The sequence below is a fragment of the Panthera pardus genome, unplaced genomic scaffold (genome assembly GCF_024362965.1).
Source record: "Panthera pardus isolate Hobbes unplaced genomic scaffold, ASM2436296v1 HiC_scaffold_13, whole genome shotgun sequence".
Lineage (NCBI taxonomy): Eukaryota > Metazoa > Chordata > Mammalia > Carnivora > Felidae > Panthera > Panthera pardus.
Window position 1 is genome coordinate 146,824,005 of NW_026526688.1, and position 21,590 is coordinate 146,845,594.

At 38.5% G+C, this 21,590-nt stretch overlaps 1 protein-coding gene across 3 annotated transcripts in view; it reads right to left on the reverse strand.

Annotated features, from left to right (window-relative positions):
- Positions 1-21,590, reverse strand: part of NPFFR2 (neuropeptide FF receptor 2) — a 164,824-nt gene that overhangs the window by 80,275 nt on the left and 62,959 nt on the right. For 2 of the 3 annotated variants that reach the window (XM_053901492.1, XM_053901493.1), the window contains exon 1: positions 15,364-15,866. The exons of the other annotated variant lie outside the window; for it this stretch is intronic. The gene's annotated coding sequence lies outside the window, so the exon portion shown is untranslated. Of the gene's footprint in view, positions 1-15,363; positions 15,867-21,590 lie in introns of those variants that run through there. 3 annotated transcript variants of the gene reach the window in all.

A 21,590-nucleotide genomic window follows, 5' to 3' on the forward strand; every position in this document is an offset into this window, starting at 1 on the left:
ATGAAAAAAACCACAGCTGACATCATACTCAATGGGGAAAAACTAAGAGCTTTTCCCCTAAGGTCAAGAACAAGACACAGATGTCCACTTTCACCACTTTTATTCAACGTAATACTGAAATTCCTAGCCACAGCAGTCAGACAACAAAAAGAAATAAAAGGCACCCGAATTGGTTAGGAAGAAGTCAAACTTTCACTATTTGCAGATGACATGGTACTCTATATGGAAAACCCTAAAGACTCCACCAGGAAACTATTAGAACTGACAAAAGAATTTGTAGGATACAAAATCAATATATAGAAACCTGTTGCATTTCTATGCACCAATAATGAAGCAGCAGAAAAATTCAGAAAGCAATCCCATTTATAGTTACACTAAAAATAATAAAATGCCTAGGAATAAACTTAAAGATGTGAAAAACCTACACTCTGAAAATTATAAAATACTGACAAAGGAAATAGAAGATGACACAAAGATATGGAAAGATATTCCACGCTCGTGGATAAGAAGAAATATTGTTCAAATGTCCATACTACCCAAAACAATCAACAGATTTAATGCAATCCCTATCAAAATACCAACAACATTTTTTTCACAAAACTGGAAAAACAATCCTAAAATTTGCATGCAACTACAAAATACCCTAAATAGTCAAAGCAATCTTGAAAAAGAAAAGCAAAGCTGGAGGTATCACAATTCCAATTCAAGTTACATTACAAAGCTGTAGTGATTTAGACAGTATGGAACTGCACAAAAATAGAAACATAGATCAATAGAACAGAATAGAAAGCCCAGAAATAAACCCACAATTATATGGAAAATTAATCTTCAATAAAGAAGGCAAGAATATACAATGGGAAAAAGACAATCTCTTCAGCAAATGGTGTTGGGGAAACTGGACAAATATATGCCAAAATAATGAAACTGGACCACTTTCTTACACCAAAAATAAAGCTAAATTCAAAATGACTAAAGACCTAAATATGAGACCTGAAACCATAAAAACCCTAGATGAGAACACAGGCAGGAATTTCTATGACATTGGTCATAGCAACATCTTTCTAGTGTGTCCCCAGGCAAGGAAAACAACAACAAAATATTGGGACTTCATTAAAATATAAAGCTTCTGCACAGCAAAGGAAACAACCAACAAAACTAAAAGACAACCTACTGAATGAAAGCAGGGAGAACATATTTGCAAACCACACATCTGATAAAGGGCTATTTTCCCAAATACATAAAGAACATATATAACTCAGAACCAAAATAACCAAATAATCTAATTTATATTTACTTTTTAAAAAATATAATTTATTGTCAAATTGGCAAGTGTGCCAGTGTGCCAGTGTGCTCTTGGTTTTGGGGGTAGATTCCCATGATTCATTGCTTACATACAACACCCAGTGCTCATCCCAACCAGTGCCCTCAATGCCCATCACCCATTTTCCCCTCTTCCCTGCTCCGCTATCAACCCTCAGTTTGTTCTCTGTACTTAAGAGTCTCTTATGGTTTGCCTCCCTCTCTGAAACTATTTTTCCCCTTCCCTTCCCCCATGGTCTTTTGTTAAGTTTATCAAGTTCCACATATGTGTGAAAACATACGATATCTGTCTTTGTCTGACTTATTTCACTTAGCATAATACCTTCCAGTCCCATTCATGTTGTTGCAAATGGCATGACTTCATTCTTTCTCATTGCCAAGTAGTATTCCATTGTATATATAAACCGCCTCTCCTTTATCCATTCATCAGTTGATGGACATTTAGGTTCTTTCCATAATTTGGCTATTGTTGAAAGCACTGCTATAAACATTTGGGGTACATATGCCCCTATGAATCAGCACTCATATCCTTTGGATATCCTTTGGATGTGTGTCCTTTGGATAAATTCCTTGTAGTGCTATTTCTGGGTTGTAGGGTATTTCTATTCTTAATTTTTTGAGGAACCTCAACAGTTTTCCAGAGCAGCTGCACAGTTTGCATTCACAACAGTACAAGAGGGTTCCTGTTTCTCCACGTCCTTGCCAGCATCTGTTGTTTCCTGAGTTGTTAATTTTAGCCACTCTGACTGGTGTGAAGTACTATCTCAGTGTGGTTTTGATTTGTATTTCCCTGATGATGAATGATGCTGAGCATCTTTTCATGTGTCAGTTGGCCATCTGGATGTCTTCTTTGGAAAAGTGTCTATTCATGTATTCTGCCCATTTCTTCACTGGGTTATTTATTTTTCAGGTGTTGATTTTGGTAAGTACTTTATAGATTTTGGATACTAACCCTTTATCGTCCAATATGTTATTTGCAAATATCTTCTATCATTCCATTGATTGCCTTTTAGTTTTGTTGATTATTTCTTTCATGGTGCAGAAGCTTTTTATCTTGATGAAGTCCCAATAGTTCATTTTTGCTTTTATTTCCCTTGCCTTCAGAGACATGTCAAGTAAGAAACTGCTGTGGCTGAGGTCAAAGAGGTGTGCCTGTTTTCTCTTCTAGGGTTTTGCTGGTTTTCTGTCTCACATTTAGGTCCTTAATCCTAAGGACCTAGGATTTTGAGTTTATTTTTGTGTATGGTGTAAGAAAGTGGTCCAGTTTCATTCTTTTGCATGTTGCTGTCCAGTTCTCCCAGCACCATTTGCTAAAGGGACTGTCTTTTTTCCATTGGATACTCTTTCCTGCTTTGTCAAAACTTAGTTGGCCATGCATTTGTGGGTCCAATTATGGGTTCTTTATTCTGGTCCATTGGTCTATGTGTCTGTTTTTGTGCCAATACCATACAGTCTTGATAACTACAACTTTGTAGTAGAGGCTGAAGTCTGGGATTGTGATGCCTCCAGCTTTGGTTTTCTTTTTCAACTTTACTTTGGCTGTTCAGGGTCTTTTGTGGCTCCATACAAATTACAGGATTGTTTGTTCTAGCTTTGAGAAGAATGCCAGTGCAATTTTGATTAGGATTGCATTTTCTGACTTCCACCGTTTCATTATAACAATACAGTAATTCACATTATATAACAGTGAAGCTTATATAGGTCTCCTTGTGTCCTCTGCATCATAGTTTCTTCTGCTTGGTCCATTCTGTCATTGACCCTCTCTACTGCATTTTTCATTTCATATATTGTATTTGTCAGCTCCAGATTTTGTTTGGTCCTTTTTTATGACTTCTATGTTTTTGCTAAACATCTCATTTTATTAATGTATTGTTTTCCTGATTTCATTGAATTAACCATTTTCTTGTAGCTCACTGAACTTCCTTAAAACAGCTATTTTGGCTTCTTTACTGGGTAAATCAAAATCTCCATGTCTTTGAGGTCAGTTACAGGAAAATTACTGTGTTCCTTTGGTGGTGTCATGTTTCCTTAATTTCTCATGTTCCTTAAGGTCTTGTGTTGCTGTCTTCACATTTGTAGGAGGATTCATTTCCTCCAGTGTTTGTTGATGGACATTAGGACAGAAACCTTTCATCAGCCCAGCTAGGGATTCTTGGTCTCTTTCACACGTTTGGACACACTTGCTTCACACTTCTTGCTCCCTTATGTAGCAGGATTCTTAAGCTTATATATCTTCTCTTGATCCTGCCAAGCCAGGCTGAGAGTTGACAGCCTCCCTTTTATTTCTCACAGGCACTGCTAAATGCTCAAGTTTGTGGTTTCTTCCAGACCCACATATTAGGGCTGGCTTATTGCTTGTCCCCACTTACTGCAAAAGCTTGTTCTCTGCTCCCTGGAGCTGCCAATGAGAGCTAGGCACAATGTGTGTGGGTAGATATGTAAGTGAGGCATGTAAAGTTTTGGGGGTTGCCAGTGGGCCAGTTGGGGAATCTGCAGCTGAGGAGTCTCCAGTGGTTCACAGGCAGGCCTGGAAGGCCTGTAGTCTGACACAGTTACTAGGATTCGCATCTATTTCAAGCTCTGGCTGCTGTGTTCCCAGTTATGAAGCTCATGATTCAGTACTCTGAATGGGGCAAGAAATAAATGGGCCTTTCTGGCAGCATCCCACATAGCTGGGAAAGCTGATACTTAATCTCAGGCTCTCACTTTCCCCTGAAGGAGAAATCATAGGCCAAGAAGGGCTCTCTTGGGACTGAGCTGTACCCCCCCCCTTGGTGGGAGAGTGTTGTGGGTAAAGCTAACCAGTTCCTCTTATTCTCTCCAATGTGTCTGACCTCTGAATTTTTTTCTCAATGTTGTGCTAGAATTTCTCCACTAGCTTCTTGAACTTCCACTAAAGCTCTCTTGCTTGTGGGTAATTATTTAAATAAGTGTTTGCCAGAGTCTCCTAGATCATGGCCAAGAGGAGCTAGAGCCAGTTCACAGGACCCTTCAAGGTCCAGGAATGGGACTGAGATCTGTTTGCCCATCACCAGGTACATGAGTGAGATGCCAAGGTACCTTGATGTATGGTACCATCGACAGAAACAAAGCCAAAGAGAGATGAAGCCAAATGTTCAGGGGTATGGAGCTATTTCTGGATCCGTAGCTCAGGCCCATTTGGCAGTCACTTGTCTGGGTGGGTGCCTGTTTTCTCAAAACATCTCTCCTTCTTCTTGGACGACATGCAGTTTCATAATATTCTTCCTGGATCCTACAGTTGCCACAAAGGTACTTTTGCCCATGGATGGATGTCAAATTGTGGCTGCTGAGAGGAGTATATGAGCAAGGGACATCCTATTCAGCCATCTTGCTGACATCACTATGTTGTTTTAATTTGCATGCTCTGATCACCAGTGAGTTTCAGCATCATTGTTTTTAAATGTTTACATGTAATTCTCCCATTCATTTTCCTTGTTTATTTTTAATGATCTCTGTATTAGTTTTAGGAATTATCTATGTATACTTGGCACAACCTGTGGCTATACAATAATAAAGTTAGAAATAAATAATTGAAAAGTGAGCATTTGGAAACTAACATGATTAATTCTAGATAAACCTCAGATCAATAAAGCATTATAGAGGGCTAAAAAACTGCAGAAAGGAATTAGAAGCAGTTTTAAAAACAGTATTATAAAAAGAAAACAGTATTAGAGGAGTTGCAGTTCAAAATGGTGACCTAGGAGGACTCCGAACTCACTTTCTCCATGGAACACACCAATTTACACATACTAATAGAAAAATTCATCCTGAAAAAGAACTGAGGGCTTATTGAGAAGCTACTAAAGAACCAAAGGTGGAATGGCAAGAGTATAGGAAGAGAGACAGAGACATGCCACAGTTTAAAAGAGTAACTAGCATAAACAGCCATAGGTCAGCTAGCCAGGAAAAGTCACCTTGCATACACAGTCTACATAGGGGACACCGTACACAAGACCACTCTTTGAACTTTAGGAGAAGTAGCTGCTTCACCTAATCCATAAATACACAAAAATCAACCAAGCATAGAGACAGAAGAATATGCTCCAAAAGAAAGAACAAGAAAAAAACTTCAGGAAAATAACTAAATGAAAGAGATAAGCAATATGCCTGACAAAGAATTTAAAATAATGAGCATAAAGATATGCACTGGGCTGGAGTAAAGAGTGGAAAAAGCCAGTGAGATCTTCCATAAAGAGATAGAAAATATTAAAAAGAACCAATTAGGGTTGAAGTATACAACAACTGAAATAAAATCATACTAGAGGGAATCAACAGTAGATTAGAGGATGCAGAAGGGCATAACAGCAATCTCAAAAACAGGGTAATGGAGAACACACAAGGTGAAGAGCAAAAAGAGAAAAGAATTTTTCAAATGAGGATACTGATCTCTTGAACAACATCAAGTGACATTCACATTTTGGGGTTCCAGAAGAAGAGAGAAATAAGTTTCCTATTTAAAGAAATAATAACTTCTCTATCCTAGAGAAGAAAATAGACATCCAAGTCCAAAAACCACAGAGAGTTCCAAACAAGAATAACCCAAGGAAGTCTATACCACAGCACATCATAATTTATATGTCAAAGGTTAAAGATAAAGAGAATCTTAAAAGCAGCAAGAGAAACACAAAAAAAGTTACCTCCAAGGGAAAATCTATAAGGCTACTAGCTGATTTTTTAGCACAAACTTTGCAAGCCAGAAGGGAGTGGAACGATAAATTCAAAGTGCTAAAAGGAAAAAAATCCACAATCAAGAATATTCTACCCAGCAAGGTTATTGTTCATATTTTAAAGAGAAATACAGCTTCCCAGGAAAAAAACAAAAGATAAAGGAGTTTATCACCATTAAACGAGTCTTTTAAGAAATTTTAAAGAGATTTCTTTAAGTGGAGAAGAAATGTCCATAATTAGACATAAGAAAAATGTGGATGAAAAGATGTAAACTATGACAACATATACATAAAAGGTGGAGAAAGGGGTAAAAAGGGAAGATAAGGGGAAAAAGGGAAAAATATTTTTTATTTTTCTGTTATTTTAAATGTCTGAATTTAAATGACTATCAAATTAATATGGCCTAGTTACTTAAGATGTTAAATATAAACCTCATGGTAATCACAAACCCAAAACCAATGATAGATACACAAAAATAGAGAGAAAGTCAAAGAAAACACTATCTTCATCAATCACAAAGAAAGAGAGCAAGAGAAGACCTACAAAAACAACAAGAAAACACATTTTTTAAATGGCAACAAGTACACACCTATCAATAACTACTTTAAATATAAATGGCTAAATGCTCCAATCAAAAGACACAAAGAGGCAGAACGGATAAAAAAGCAAGACCCATCTACCTGCTGCATACAAGAGATTCACTTCAGATCTGAAGACATATTCAGACTGAAAGTGAAAGGATGGAAAAACATTCACCATGCAAATGGAAGTTTTTTTTTTTTTTTTTTTTTTTTTAAAGCTGAGGTAGCAATACTTATGTCAGAAAATATATTTTAGAACAAACACTGTCACGAGAGACAGGGAAGGGCATCACATAATGATAAAGGTATCAATCAAACAAGAGGATATAACAATTGTAAATATCTATGCACTCAACACTGAAGCACTTCAATACATAAAGCAAATATTAATGGACATAAGTAGAGAAATTGATGGTGATTTCTTCTTCAATGAAGAAATTTAAAAAATACATGAAGACAAGTGAAAATAAAAATACAACAGTCCAAAACCTCTGTGACATAGCAAAAGCAGTTCTAAGAGTGAAGTATGTAGCAATACAGGTCTATCTCAAGAAACAAGAAAAAATTCAAACAGTCTAATCTTACGCCTAAAGGATCTGGAAAAGGAAGAACAAAGTCCATGGTGAGTAGAAGAAAGGAAATAATAAAGATCAGAGCAGAAATAAATGATGTAAAGACTAAAACCCTTAGCCAGACTCATCAAGAAAAAAAGAAAAAGGACCCAAATAAATAAAATCAGATATGAGAGAGGAGAAGTAACAACACCACAGAAATACAAAGAATTATAAGACAGTACTATGAAATATTGTTTGCCAACAAACTGGACAACCTAAAAGAAATGGATCAATTCTTAGAAACACACAATCTTCCAAAACTAAACTGAGAAGAAAATAAAAAGTCTAAACAGACTGATTACAAATAATTAAATTCAATTAGTAATAAAAAGCCTACCAAAAAATACAAGACCAGGGCTAGATGGCTTCACAGGTGAATTCTCTCAGACATTTAAAGAAGAGTCAATACGTATTCTCAAACTATTTCAAACAAAACAAAACAAAACAAAACAGAAGAGGGAAGAAAGCTTCCAAATACATTCTTATGAGGCCAGCTTTGCCTTGATACCAAAACCAGAAAAAGATACCACAAAAAAGAAACTGCAGGCCAATATCCCCAATGAAGGTAAATGCAAAAATCCTCAAAATATTAGCAAATGGCATACAATACTTTAAAAAGATAATTCACCATAATCAGGCGGGATTTATTCTAGAAGTACAAGGATGGTCCAATATACACAAATCATTTAATATTATACCCATCAACAAAACAAGGAATAAAAATCATACAATCTTTTCAACAGATGTGGAAAAAAACATTTGACAAGATTCAACAGCCATTCATGATAAAAAATCTCAACAGTGCAGGCTTAGAGAGACCATACTTTTTTTTTTTTTTTAATTTTTTTTTTTCAACGTTTTTTTATTTATTTTTGGGACAGAGAGAGACAGAGCATGAACGGGGGAGGGGCAGAGAGAGAGGGAGACACAGAATCGGAAACAGGCTCCAGGCTCCGAGCCATCAGCCCAGAGCCTGACGCGGGGCTCAAACTCACGGACCGCGAGATCCTGACCTGGCTGAAGTCGGACGCTTAACCGACTGCGCCACCCAGGCGCCCCAAGAGAGAGACCATACTTCAACATACTAAAGGCCATATATGAAAACTCACATCTAACATCATACTTAATGGTGAAAAACAGAGCTTTTCCTCTAAAATCAGAAACAAGGCAAGATGTCCACTCTCAACACTTTTATTCAACATAGTACTGGAAGTCCTAGCCACTACAATCAGACAACAAAAAGAAATAAGAAGCATCTAATTGGTAAATAAGAAGCTAAGTTTCACTATTTGCAGATGACATGATATTACATAGACAACCCTAAGGACTCTGCCAAAAAACTACTGAAGTAATAAATGAATTCAGTCTAGTGTCAGGATACAAAATTAATACCCAGAATCGGTAATACACAGAAATCTGTGACACTAATGAAGTCACAGAAAGAGAAATTAAAAAAAAAAACAACACCATATATAAATGTACCAAAAAAGAATAGAATACTTAAGAATAAACTTAAAGTGGTGATAGATATGTACTCTGAAAACCACAAAACACTGATGAAAGTAATTGAAGATGACACAAATGGAAAGATATACCATGCTCATGGATTGTAAGAATTAATATTATCAAAATGTTCATACTTACCCAAAGGAATATACAGATTCAGTGCAATTCCTATCAAAATACCAACAGATTTTTCATAGAACTAGAACAAATGCTACTAAAATTTGTATGGAACCACAGAAGACCCCGATAAACCAAAGCAATCCATTGAAGATCTCACAACTCCAGATTTCAAGATATACTACAAAGATGCAGTAATCAAACACTAAAATCTTAGAATTTACATAATAAGAATTAAATGTGTGGATTATTAAAAAAATAGTTTGAATGTGCACAGTATAAGTTATGAGCAAAAACATGACAAAATGGGAAATATTTACTGTACAAGAGTTAATATTGACAATATTTAAGGAACACTTAAATATTCATCAGATGATAACAAATAGCCCAGCAGAACCTATGGACAAGAATTGATTAAACAATTTACATAAGAGCAAATCCACATATCTGAAAAGCATGAAAAGATACTAACTTCACAAGTTAAGATATTTAAATAAATGTAACAATTATAAACTGAAGAATTATAACATTGATAGCTGTAAGGACATGGATTGTTTCACAATTTACTGGTAAAAATGTGAATATAACACTTCAGAAGCAATAGGGCAACATACTTTAAAACTTATAAATATTTTTACCCCTTGAACTTAGAAATAAAAGAAATCATCAACAATTTTTATTATGACCTTGTTTTGTGATAAAACTGAAGACAATAAAAACCTCTGGAAATAAAGTGAATGTTTACAAAGTGGTGATTGGCTGAATTTATTGTTTCTTAATATGTCCATCATGGAATATTATACACACATGTAAAATTTTAGTTTCATGTATAATGGTTGACATGGAGACTTTCCACAAGGTATCAATGAGTAAGAAAAAATAAGGTGCACGTTTCTTAAAAATGATGACAAAAAGACTGATGTGCATGTGTGTATACACAAACATGTTTGCACATGTATGTATGTGAATGGTTATAAAAGTGTATGAAAATCTAGGATAATAGAACTCAGTTGCTAACATGGGTTATCTGTGATATGGAAACAGAAGAGAATAAGGAGTGGACAAAGGCAGTTAAAGGAAACAGAAAAATTACAAATTCAAAAGCAACAGCACTGTGATATAATTTGGACATTTATATAAAATTACATATGTACATATTTTTAAATAAAATATCTTTAAAGATGAAAAATTATCATGGTGATGAAAACAGAATGGGTAGATTTAACTTAAATCTAAAGTAAATGCGGCATTTATATTTTCCTAGTTCAGACCCAGATTTTCTTAAAATTCAACATAAAATGATACTGCAAAGCTTGAATGTATATTAAAATAATGCAATCGATGGTAAATAGCTTTTTCAAATTTTTTTCTCCAACATACATAGGGATTGGTCTTTTAATTAAGGTAGAATCAGTGGAAAGGAGAAAACAGCAGAAAGGAAGAATGGGACCAGCCTAAGGTTGAAATTTTAGTAACTTGATTGCACCTCCAGAAAGATGCAGGGGAATCTGATAGGGAGATGGCAATGAAATTTTCAATGAGCAAATATTTGCCAGTATTCCCCAGGTGCCAGACTCTGTTCTAGGTACTGAAGCCAGTGGTAAAAATGAAAGCACATAGTTCCTTATATGGAGCTTAGATTCTCTTTCTGAAAAGTAAGATCATAAACAAGTCAACGAGTCAATGGAGGTAGTCTCCAGGAGCAAGTGGGCTCCGGGACAGCAGATGGTACTGTGACGACCTGTGGCGTGGGAAGGCACAGCAGATCTGAAACTGACAGGGCAAAATGCCTCCCAGTGCAGCTCTGACAGGCAACGTTCTCAGGCGGGGAGAATAGTGAATGCCAAAGCTGTAAGTAGGACTAAGCCTGGTCCATACAAGGCTGGAGGGGACTAAATGAAGACAAGAAGGCTGAGGGCTAAAGATGAAGTCAGAGACAACTGGAAGGCTTTGCATGTGGTAGAACCTTCAAGGCCTCATTTGTGTGAGAAAACACAAATTAGAAGTTGCTAAAACCTGGAATATCAAAATATCAAGGAAAGCAAGCTGAGGATAGGGTACTTGGGGAAGCTCAGGGTTTACTTGCCAGGGAACCTGTAGGGCCACTCGCTTTAAGGAGCATAAAGCGCACTCCACGTCAGAAATCATCTGAAATAGCTACTCCAGCTGAATTAAGCGGGGACAAAGAGAACCTCCTCGAAGACGCGGGATTCTAGCCGAAGACTTTTAAGCCTGAAGTAGTATATCAAGTGATATCAATTATATAATGGCTACGGAAAAAACAAAAAAAGATTGCAAACCTGTTGAAGTTTAGGGAATTCCAGAGACATAACCGGAAGATTCCGAGTAAGGAGCCAAAGGAGAGGTAAGGCTATAAACTGCTGAAAGGGTGCCTGTTACAAATTTGATACACTCTGCTTATAAAAAGGATCAGAAGGTAAGTTCCTAGAGAAAGCCGACATTCACTTCAGTACCAGTGTGCCAAGAATTCAGGGACAGGAAATAAAATGGAAAGGAAGATTTAAAAACTTAAACAGTTACCTTTAATTAAATTTAAATTTTATTTATTTATTTATTTATTTATTTATTTATTGAGAGAGAGAGAGAGAGAGAGAGAGAGAGAGAGAGTGTGTGTGAGTCTGTGTGAGCAGGGGAGAGGGGCAGTGGGGCAGAGAGAGAGACAGGGAGATATAGAATCTGAAGCAGGCTCAAGGCTCTGAGCTGTCAGTGAAGAGCCCGACAAGGGGCTCGAACCCACCAACTGTGAGATCATGACCTGAGTCACTTAGGTGCCCCTAAGCATGTGGGTTTTAAGGCTACCTGAGTTCATTATCCTGATTCCTCATCCTAGTTAATATGTTTACTTCGGGCAACTGATTCTGAGCCTCAGTTTCCTTATGAAGAAGACAGGGATCGTAATTGTACTTAATATCTAAAATCATAAAAATTGAATAAGATTATGCATATTATTTCATATTATAGTTACAGCTCCCTCCAGGTTGAGTTATTACTATCTCATTTGGAAAATTATTATTTTTTAAATTTTGTGGGAATGCAGCCAGAGCTAGAAAATTCTAACGTGCTTGGTAGACCTCTGGAGGTTTGAAAGCATGGGCTGATGGAGATTTCTGTGAGGGACTGGAGAAACGGGCGTCAGTTCTAGCAGAGGATGTCAGTCTGCTGTTGTCACACTGGAACCCAGACTCCAGTGGACCCAGACTGTCCATTTAGGCAGGCACCTAAATGAGACCCCTTTCAACGGCCCAAGAAGCAAATAAGAAACGTACTTGGGGAATATTTGGAAACGTCAAATTTTCAGTGGCAACAAAGAAAGAGCCAATTTCTTGGCACTCCAGGGGTCGTTTGGTTTTTTCTCTTTTCCCAAATTACTGGCATGGTGTGATTTGGGTCGTGCTGCTATTCTGATTCCGTGATGTAACATACCAGGTGTGCTCACTGGTGACAGACGACCGAAGCTAGTTTTACAAGACAACTAGAACAGGGCAGTCTTCCCAGTCTTGTGTGGCATTGCAACAAATTGATGACTGTGCTGTCTTGATTCACGATTTTTTGCATGTGTTCGGGGGCAGGGGTGGGGGTTGGGGAGACATCAAAGAGGCATTCATAACATGCTTGAGGTTCTAACCTTCCATCACCTGGTCTCGGCTGCTACCATAGGAGCCATACCGGTAATGACCATCCGAACATGTAGGAGAGACTTCTCTGCCCTTTGCTCGTCTCCTCCCTGGCCAGAGCCAGAAATACCTTTACATTTGTCAGATGGGTGCCTTAAAAAAATATCACTGTGCATCTCCCACGTGCCCAAGGCAGCATCCAGCCGTCATATACACCATCCTATTCACTTCTTTTAAGAGCCCATTTTACACAGGAGGCGTTGAGGTCACAGGATTTTCAGGGCTTTGCCTGAGATAGCTGCTGTCAAGTGTCAAGGGTATCTAAGCCTTCTCCCTCTGGATCCTTCGCCCACTTACTACAGAAACAAGGAAACCAAGAGGAGTGAAAAATTGCGGGGAATCTTATTTGAACTCATAACTCCTTTTACATCTGAGAAAATTTTAGACTCAAAATTAAATGATTTGCTTCAGGCACAGAGCCAATTAGAAGCCTGTCGGGGAAGAGAACCAGATCTCTTCACTTTTAGAAGGCTCATATCTCAAAATCCCGCAAGGAACAGGAAGGACATGAGATCCATGCTAGACAGCTGTCTGTTGGGGTGACCATGCCAGTTCATTGCTGGGGCAGTACATTTACATCTGCCTTTGGTTCAGCAGAGGGAGGGACCCTCTGGACCCTTAATGCCCAGCTTCAAGGCAACCAGAAAATTCATTGAAGAGCCACTTTATCCCATAGAGCCAGAGCTTAAAACTAAAGAGAAAGAGAAAGAAAAAAATAAGCTGTCAACGCTGGGCTAATGGTAAGCACAGAAATCATGTGGTTAAGAAAACAATTTAAGATTGTTAGAAGAGCATATAGATATGTTTAAGAAATGTAAGGTTGTATTTATCTTGCATTCTTTAAATATATAGGACAGTTTTGAAGGGTTCACCTACAATCAATTCTCCCTTTTCATAATGAGGAGAATAGATAGTATTTAACAAAATGACTATTTTTAAGTAGATGAAGCTTTGAGGAACAAAATTCTCATCTTGCATCTTGACTATAGCTAGAAATATATTTTAATACAATACAGTGAAAAAGTTCATGAATATTTATCACAGAGACATTTGCATGGAATTCTCATAAAAGAATCACACAACAGCCAAGAACCTGTTGTGTGAACTGATTTTCTAGGAGGAAATTATTCACTGATACTAGTGAATTCATATCTATACATTCTATAGTCTGACATCTGTGAGAGAAAATATTGGTGAGCAGCGTGATAGGCAAGAGCTATGAGGTAAAAGAATCAAAAATAAAACAACAAATTTCTAACATATACTTTTAAATAATACATTCACAAAATCTTCCAGAATAAAAATGCCAGATAAGATGATAGAGTGCTACGTAAATGAAGAAAAAATAAGTTTCAGATCCAAGCTCTTCTGAAGATACCTATAAACATCAAGAAAAAAATGGCTGGTAGAAAGATCTTATTGGATTATATGGAGTTTAGAAAACCTTATACAGTGATAAAAAGCACAGGATAATGATATATGAGTAATGTGTCCTTATCAAGCAATAATGAAAGCACAGTTTAGATTATTACAACAATATCTACTCTTTGATAATATTGATCCATATCTTAATACGTGTACCTTTAAAGATAGTGCAGTGTATAGTGAAGCAGCTATTTTCTTAAATGATTAATCTATCACAGCTTTTAACAGACAGAAGACTCTCACCGAGCTGTACATACAAGTCGGCCACACAACTTTCTGTTCATGAGAGTGATTCTATCTTTGGCCTTTTCACAGCAATTTTGCAAATTGAACTGTAACTTAAAATACCATTATTAAGGTAATTTTACATGAACTGTGTTTTGGTTCAATTAGGATTCTAGCTGAAAACAAGTATATCCAGAGTTAACAAACCACTGTTGGCTTATCCTCCTCCCTCATCAGATTTTATCAATAGAAAATAATCTGGTTGTCTGATGGAAAGAGAAATTCAGACACGTGGTTAACACAACCTCAAATATTTTGGTCGGGAAAAAAAAAACCCAGCATCTTCTTATAGCTTACGTCATATTTAAAAGTCTTTAAAATAAATAAATATTTTAAATATTTACAATCTGGCCGAGGGGAAATGGGGGGGGGGGGGAGTAAACAAATACGTTTTCGTTCCTTACAGTTCTGTCTTTAGCAAAAACGACAGCGTAGGGCAGATTAATTTTCCTTTTCTCCCACACCAGACCCTAACCTTGACCTAGGGCTGCCTGTTGGAAAATGCCTGGTGGTTTGGTAGAAGGGAGGCTAAACCAGCATTTCTGGAAACCCTAGATCAGTCCAAAGAAGAGCTAAAAAATCTCTCCAAGTGCCTTCACCGAGGGCTCTGTGGTGTCCCGTACCAGGGTAAGAAACCACATTTTAGCCTTTCTGGCAAGTCGAAACGCACAAGATGCAGCCATAGACGCAAAGATCATTGCTCAGAATCACCACGGGTGAAGAGAGCAGTTTAGTAAAGTCTCACTAGCAACAAGCACGCTCTGCGAGGAGATCAAACAGTTGTATCAATACGGCCCTGGAGAGGGTTTTTGAACTTCGTGGTTAACAAAGCGCCGCTTTTCTCTCGTCGCGTCCCAGCTCTGCCAGCCTGGGAACAGGCATCCGTGGCCTGGAGAGTCCGGGCGGGAAAGACCCCCCCCCCCCCCCCAAAGTTGGGCTGGTGACCAAAGCGACACCCTCCTGGGCAGTGATTCCACAGAGGGTGCCTGAGGAACTAGATGGAGAGGGATTAAGGAAAAATCGAAAGAGGAAAGGTGCAAAATCCAAGGTAACCATCCCCAATCGCAAACAGGAATCCTCAAAGCCGGTGGAAGCGCTGCGCACCCCAGCCCAGCCTGGCCGCGCCCTTACCTGCACCCTCACAACGGCCGAGTCCCGGCAGCCAGAGAGCCCTGGCCGGGCTTCAGCAACAGGTTCCACCTCTCCCGGGGCTGCAGCTCGGCCCCGGCTCCCGCCACCTGCCGCTGTCCCCGCCACTCCAACCCTGCTTGTCGCTGCCCGCCAGCTGGGCGCCCAGGGCTCTGCGCTCCGCTCGCTGCCTCCTCGTCCCCTTCAGCTGAAACGTCACTCTCCAGGGGGCACCTGCCGGCTGCTGGGATTGAGGAGAAGCTCTTCTCATCCCGCCTAGGGCAACGTGGATACTTTCTGTGAAATTGAGAATCCGTGTGCAGCAAAGGAAAGAAAGCAGCCCTCTGGTTTTGCGTGGTTAGTTGCCTCTCCACACCTTGGGCGAGTGATTTAGCCTGTGCCTCAGCTGCCTCTTTGGTAAAATATAGATAGAGGTTATGGTGATAATAACTGGGGAATCGGAGAATTAAATGGGCATGTATGTGCAAAATGCCTGGACATATTAAACATTACATAAACGTTAGCTATTGTTTTAAGGTTCTCATCACATCCGTGAGTCCTTGCAAAGGCCTTTTAGGTTGCAAGAAAACCTCTCTGGAATTCTGGAAATGTGAATTCACATCAGAATTAGAAGGGGCAAGGAGAGAGCCAGGGGTGAATGCTCAGTGATTGTGACAAGAAAATCTGCTCAGCTGGAAGTTGCTAATGGATCATGCCTAAAACTTAATGTATTAACTTAGAGGTTTATAGAATTACTGAGAAAGGAACATTTAAAGTACTTTAAGATAGTAACACAGTCAGGGTCAAGTGTGGGGAAAGCCTTTGCATATGCTTGCTATCAGGTCTGATCCTCACAAGGGTGGGCTTATTAAGCAATGGGTGGTATATAATTACTCCCCAGTCCACACAGAGGCTCCAAGGTTCAGTGGCTTGTCCAAAGCCACTGAGGCAGTTTTCAAATGACAAAGCAGGACTTCAGAAGCTGAATTCAGTTCTCTATTAAATCTTTCTTCCTGAATCCCTGGTAAATGTGGGATACAAAAACTGCTTGAAGAGACCTTTTAAAATAGGATCCCTCGGCCCTGAAATTAAGGTTGTTGATTCAGATATGCATGTGTTTAAACCTGCTTTATGGCTATGTTGAAGATGCAGAAAGACGTATCTCTCCTAAGACTTCACCAAGTTCAAGGTAGAGACACCACTCCCACTTCTGTGAGGTTTATCCAGATACCCTATGCATAGAAAGTCATAGAAAAAAAGAAAGACATTAAACAGATAACTAATAGGAGGCAAGGCTTAGAAAATAAATTACGTCAGGGAAATAAAGCTAAAAAGAGGAAGGCATTCTGTAATTAATCTGAGATTCTCAAATTGAAGTGGAAAAAAAAATGTAGACCACCATCCCATTCAATCTCTCTTCCTACTGGGAAAAAAGATCGTCAAAATGATAGGAATAATAGCAATGTTTTTGATGAGACAGTGAGGTAATGTCTAGCTTGTGAGAATTTTATTACAAATGAAAAGAAATACACAACTTGTCACGCAATAGTCATTAAATTGTGAGACACTTGCTGTACCATATAAAATGACACAGTGTGAACTGCTGTCCTGATTCTCTACCCCACACCCCCAAACCCTCCTGGAAATGTTAGACCATGTCCATAGCAGGAGAAAATTATATAAAACCAGAGAAGGACCTGAGATGCCCTTTCTCTTCTCTACTTCCCCTTGAATACCCACACACGCTGCTTTAACCTCTACCCTTTCATTTATCCTGCTTCACCTCACCTGGTTCAAACAGAAAAGCTTGTCTTTCCCACTAGCTAATGCTCACCAATACAACTGTAAGCTTTGCTCGCCACCCTCTCCCACATTTCTGCATTCTCACACTATCTCTCTTGTATATCTCCCTGTCAAATGAGTTATTCCCACTTTTTTTTAGGTTTATTTATTTACTTATTTATTTATTTTGAGAGAGAGAGAGAACGAGCAGATACAAGTTAGGGGAGGGGCAGAGAGCAAGGGAGGCAGGGAGGGAGGGAGGGAGGGAGAGAGGGAGAGAGGGAGAGAGGGAGAGAGGGAGAGAGGGAGAGAGGGAGAGAGGGAGAGAGGGAGAGAGAGAGAGAGAGAGAGAGAGAGAGAGAGAGAGAGAGAATCCCAAGCTGCCAGCGCAGAGCCCAGTGAGGGGCTAGAACTCATGACCTGTGAGATCATGACCTGAGCCAGGATCTAGAGTCTGACGCTTAACCAACTCGATCCATCCCATTTAATAAAAAGCTCCTGCAAGGCCTTAAGTACACACACCCACATCAGTCCCTCCAGGCACCGCCATACTGTGAACTGCAGTCCAATTGTGCTGTTGGCATTTTCTCACTTCTTGCTCACTTATCGACCTGCTCCGATCAAGCTTCTGGTGATCTCATTCTAAATGTCTCATCTTTGCAACAGCCTAGCAAAGATCACCGATATCCTCCATGTTGATAAATACATTGGATTTTTTTTCAGCCAGTATTTTTACTTGGCTTTTGAGGGCTTGACTTCTTTGGAAACAGTGTCTTCTCTTGGCATCTTTCATAATTCTCTATTTTTTTGTTGTTTATTTACCCTGCATATGTAGCTAATGACTTTTCCCTCTCTTACAGGCTTCTTGTTTCCAACACAGCCATTTAATAAATGCACCAACTTAAAGCTCAGTGCTTGGTTCGTTTCTCTTCTTACTCTGCATTAAACTTCTAGGCATTCATATCCACACCAGTGCCCTCAATTACCACATATATGCAGGATACCCAAACATTTGTACCTGTAGGCCTCTCCTCAGAGTTCCAGACTCTTACTTGACATCTCCAATTGCTGTTTCAATGTCAACTCTAATTCAACATGTCTAATTAGATTCATCGTCTTCTTCCTAAAACATTGTTTCCCTGCTCAGTTAATAGCATTTCCATCCATCCTTTTCTCTGCTGACTTAAATATGGTGCAACCCAAGACACCACCTTGCATAATGGGACAGAAACTACATGCTGATGATGGCAGAGAAGCAGAATAAAAGGAGCCTGAGTCCTTGACTGCTCTGGAAAACTCCTTTTCCAGTTTTTACTGGCTTATCTCTGACTTCTTTTACATGTGAGAGAAATGAAAGTTCATCTTTAAAAGAAAGATATACATCTTTATGTGCCATTATTTATTACTTAGTATAATCCTCACTTAGTATAATCTTTAGTATAAGTTTAAAATCAGTATAACTTGGGGCGCCTGGGTGGCTCAGTCTGTTAAGCATCTAACTTCGTTTCAGATCATGATCTCACGGTTTGTGAGTTCAAGCCCCACATCGGGCTCTGTGCTGACAGCTTAGAGCCTGGAGCCTGCTTCGGATTCTGTGTCTCCCTCTCTCTGTCCCTCTCCCACTTGCACTCTGTCTCTCTCTCTCTCAAAAATAAATAAAACATTAAAAAAACATTTAAAAAGTTCAGTATAACTTGATGTAAGTAGAAAGTGCATATTAATATACAGTACAAAATAAGAATTTTAAAATAGTTTGTCTACATGGTATTTAAAAATGATGTGTACCCTACTTTGGAAATATTGCTTTACACAGTATGATAATAAACTGATATGTTGTGGTGCAGAAGGAAGGATCAGACATGCTAACCGTATGGTAGCTTTGGGAGAGTAGATCATAGAAGGCACAGCAGGAAGGAGAAAGAGAACCAGAAAGAAAGGAGCAGAAATGAACCAAGTGACTAGTGGGAGGGTAAGATGAGGGAAAGAGGGTGGGGAAAGAACATAACCATAACTGTAGTCATTTCTGATCCAATATTTTCTGATTTAGTTGTTTTGACCCCGTGGTTTTTTGGCAGGCAAAAAACAGATTGATTAAAAATAATGTTTGCACTGAAGATAACCCAGGCTTATGTTGTATTAAGAAAAACCTAAAGACAAAGGACATAGGTAAAAATTCACACCATTATAATTGTAAAGAAGAAACAGATATTGCTAATAATCAGAACAATGCATATTAAGGCAATAGTCAAGCTCCATTTTCCCATTAAATATAATAATATGAGCTTGTCAGGTTGATATGAAGGTATCATAATTAACATAATCCTTTTGAAAGGCAGTTTGATAATATGTATAAAAGCCAACAAAAAATGTTCCTAGACTCTGACTTCATAAACCAATTCCTGCAAATATATCCATCAGAAATAATTCAAAGGAAATAAATGCTACAAGCAGAAAATTATTTGTAATAACTTAAAGTTGAAAAACCATAGGCAATCTGGCACACAAACTCAATGAAATTTATAGGACTGTGACAATTTCAGAGAGAAAAAATTAGAAAATATTAAGTGAAATAAATTAAGCATGACATTTTAGGTAAATTAGGATCTCATGTATACAAAAATATGAATTCTTATGTATAATATCTGAGTGAGCGTCTGAATGATAAAACAGAGTACATGTCATGGTGGTATGATTGTAGAGTGAATATATTTTTTCCAGAATTTTTATTAATTATTCTATAATAATGTTTGTAAAATTAAAAAGAAAATGTTATTTAGTTGGATAAAAACACCAGAATGGAAAATCAGGAGTCCTAGAACCTGGTTCCATTTTGTCATTTTAGTGATTCATGAATTTCAGCTTGTCTATATAATATAAAGATATTCAACCAGCGTTTTTCAAGTTATAAAGGGCCTATGATTCTAATTCTCAGTTAAAATCTAGTTACCGAGCTATTCTACTTATCCCAGCCATGCAAACGGTCCACCTTGCTTTCCAAATTAGTCTATTTCCTTGTCTCTCCAGAAAGTAGTCTATTTCATTCACTTAACATTTGTTGATGCTCTACTTGGGTAAAATCATGTGCTAATACTTTGGATGGGCAAGGGGAAAATGAATAGGACTTAAATACATAAAACTATGCTCCTAAACTCAGGAAACTTCCATTTTTGCTTGTTATGGAGTGGCAAGACACAGGTTAGCATGTGATTAGGAAAGAGGTTTGGAGTCAAAGAAGAAAGGTTATCACATGTGGAAGCATCAAGAGCTAAGCATCAAAGAATAAATTCCATTCAGACACGGAAAGATGGGGATAGGGTAGATTAGGCAGGTGAGGCAAAGGAAACAGCAAGAGCAAAGTTAAGGAGCTAGGGAACTCTGAGGGATGTGTAGAAACAGTTCCTTGCTTGATTATATGAGAGAAGCATAGGCTGTAGGAGAAGAGAGAGAATGTTAGACTCTTTAGGACCAGGGCCAGCCTATTCTGTAACACTGTCTGCACAGCTGCTCACTGAAGTGATAGGAGGGGCTTTTTCAGTTGCTTGTCATGAACCCTAAAAGGTGCTCCATGGGAGGGATAGAGCTGCCATTATGGAGTAAGGTAATCAAATAGAGGAGTCCAAAGCCTTGTTCCTCTCCTCATTCCCCACAAATTGTGTGTGAAATGCAGAACCAAAACAAAACAAAACAAAAACAAACAAAAAAAACCCCACATATTCTCCACTGAAATTATTCAAAGTGCCTAGAGAGTCTGGATCTGCATAAGAAGTCTCTGTGCACAGGAATTATGCAATCAGAAAAACAGATTCAGCAGTGAGGGACAGCTCCTTTCTCTAAAAGGCCAGATGAGGCTGGTTTTAGCTCAAGGAACCAGACCTGACCTATCATTGCCCGGTGCCCTTTCTCTACCTATAATGACTTAATACCATCATAGCAGGAAACAGGGAAGAGAAGACTGCATTGCCACAAGATCTTATCCAAACAAGAAGCGATTGTGATATTATGAATTCACAAGCTCCCAGATGATGCAAATGTTGCTGGTCCAGTGACAACACTTTGAGCAGCACAATCTTACAGAAGTTAGTAATTAACCAAAGTCACACAGCTATTAAATGATAGGGACAGTGTTTGAACCCGAATTTGCCTGAGCCCCAAGCCTTCGTGATTATCTATTATGCTAACTCTACATAAGGAAATTGAAATTCATTTATAAAATCAAAACACAGGGACCTTTGATAGATAGTATGGAAGTTATTCAAGGCCTGATTATAGATGAGTAGGTAGGCTAAAACTTGGCATATGTCAAAGCCAGGGGGCTGTTAAGCACGTGGAACAAATTTGTACTAAATACTCTAGTTTCTTTTCTTTTACAAAGGAATTGGTAAAGTCAGAATCAATCAAGATGCAATTGGCCCTTGAACAACATGGGCATGAGCTGTGTGGATCTACTT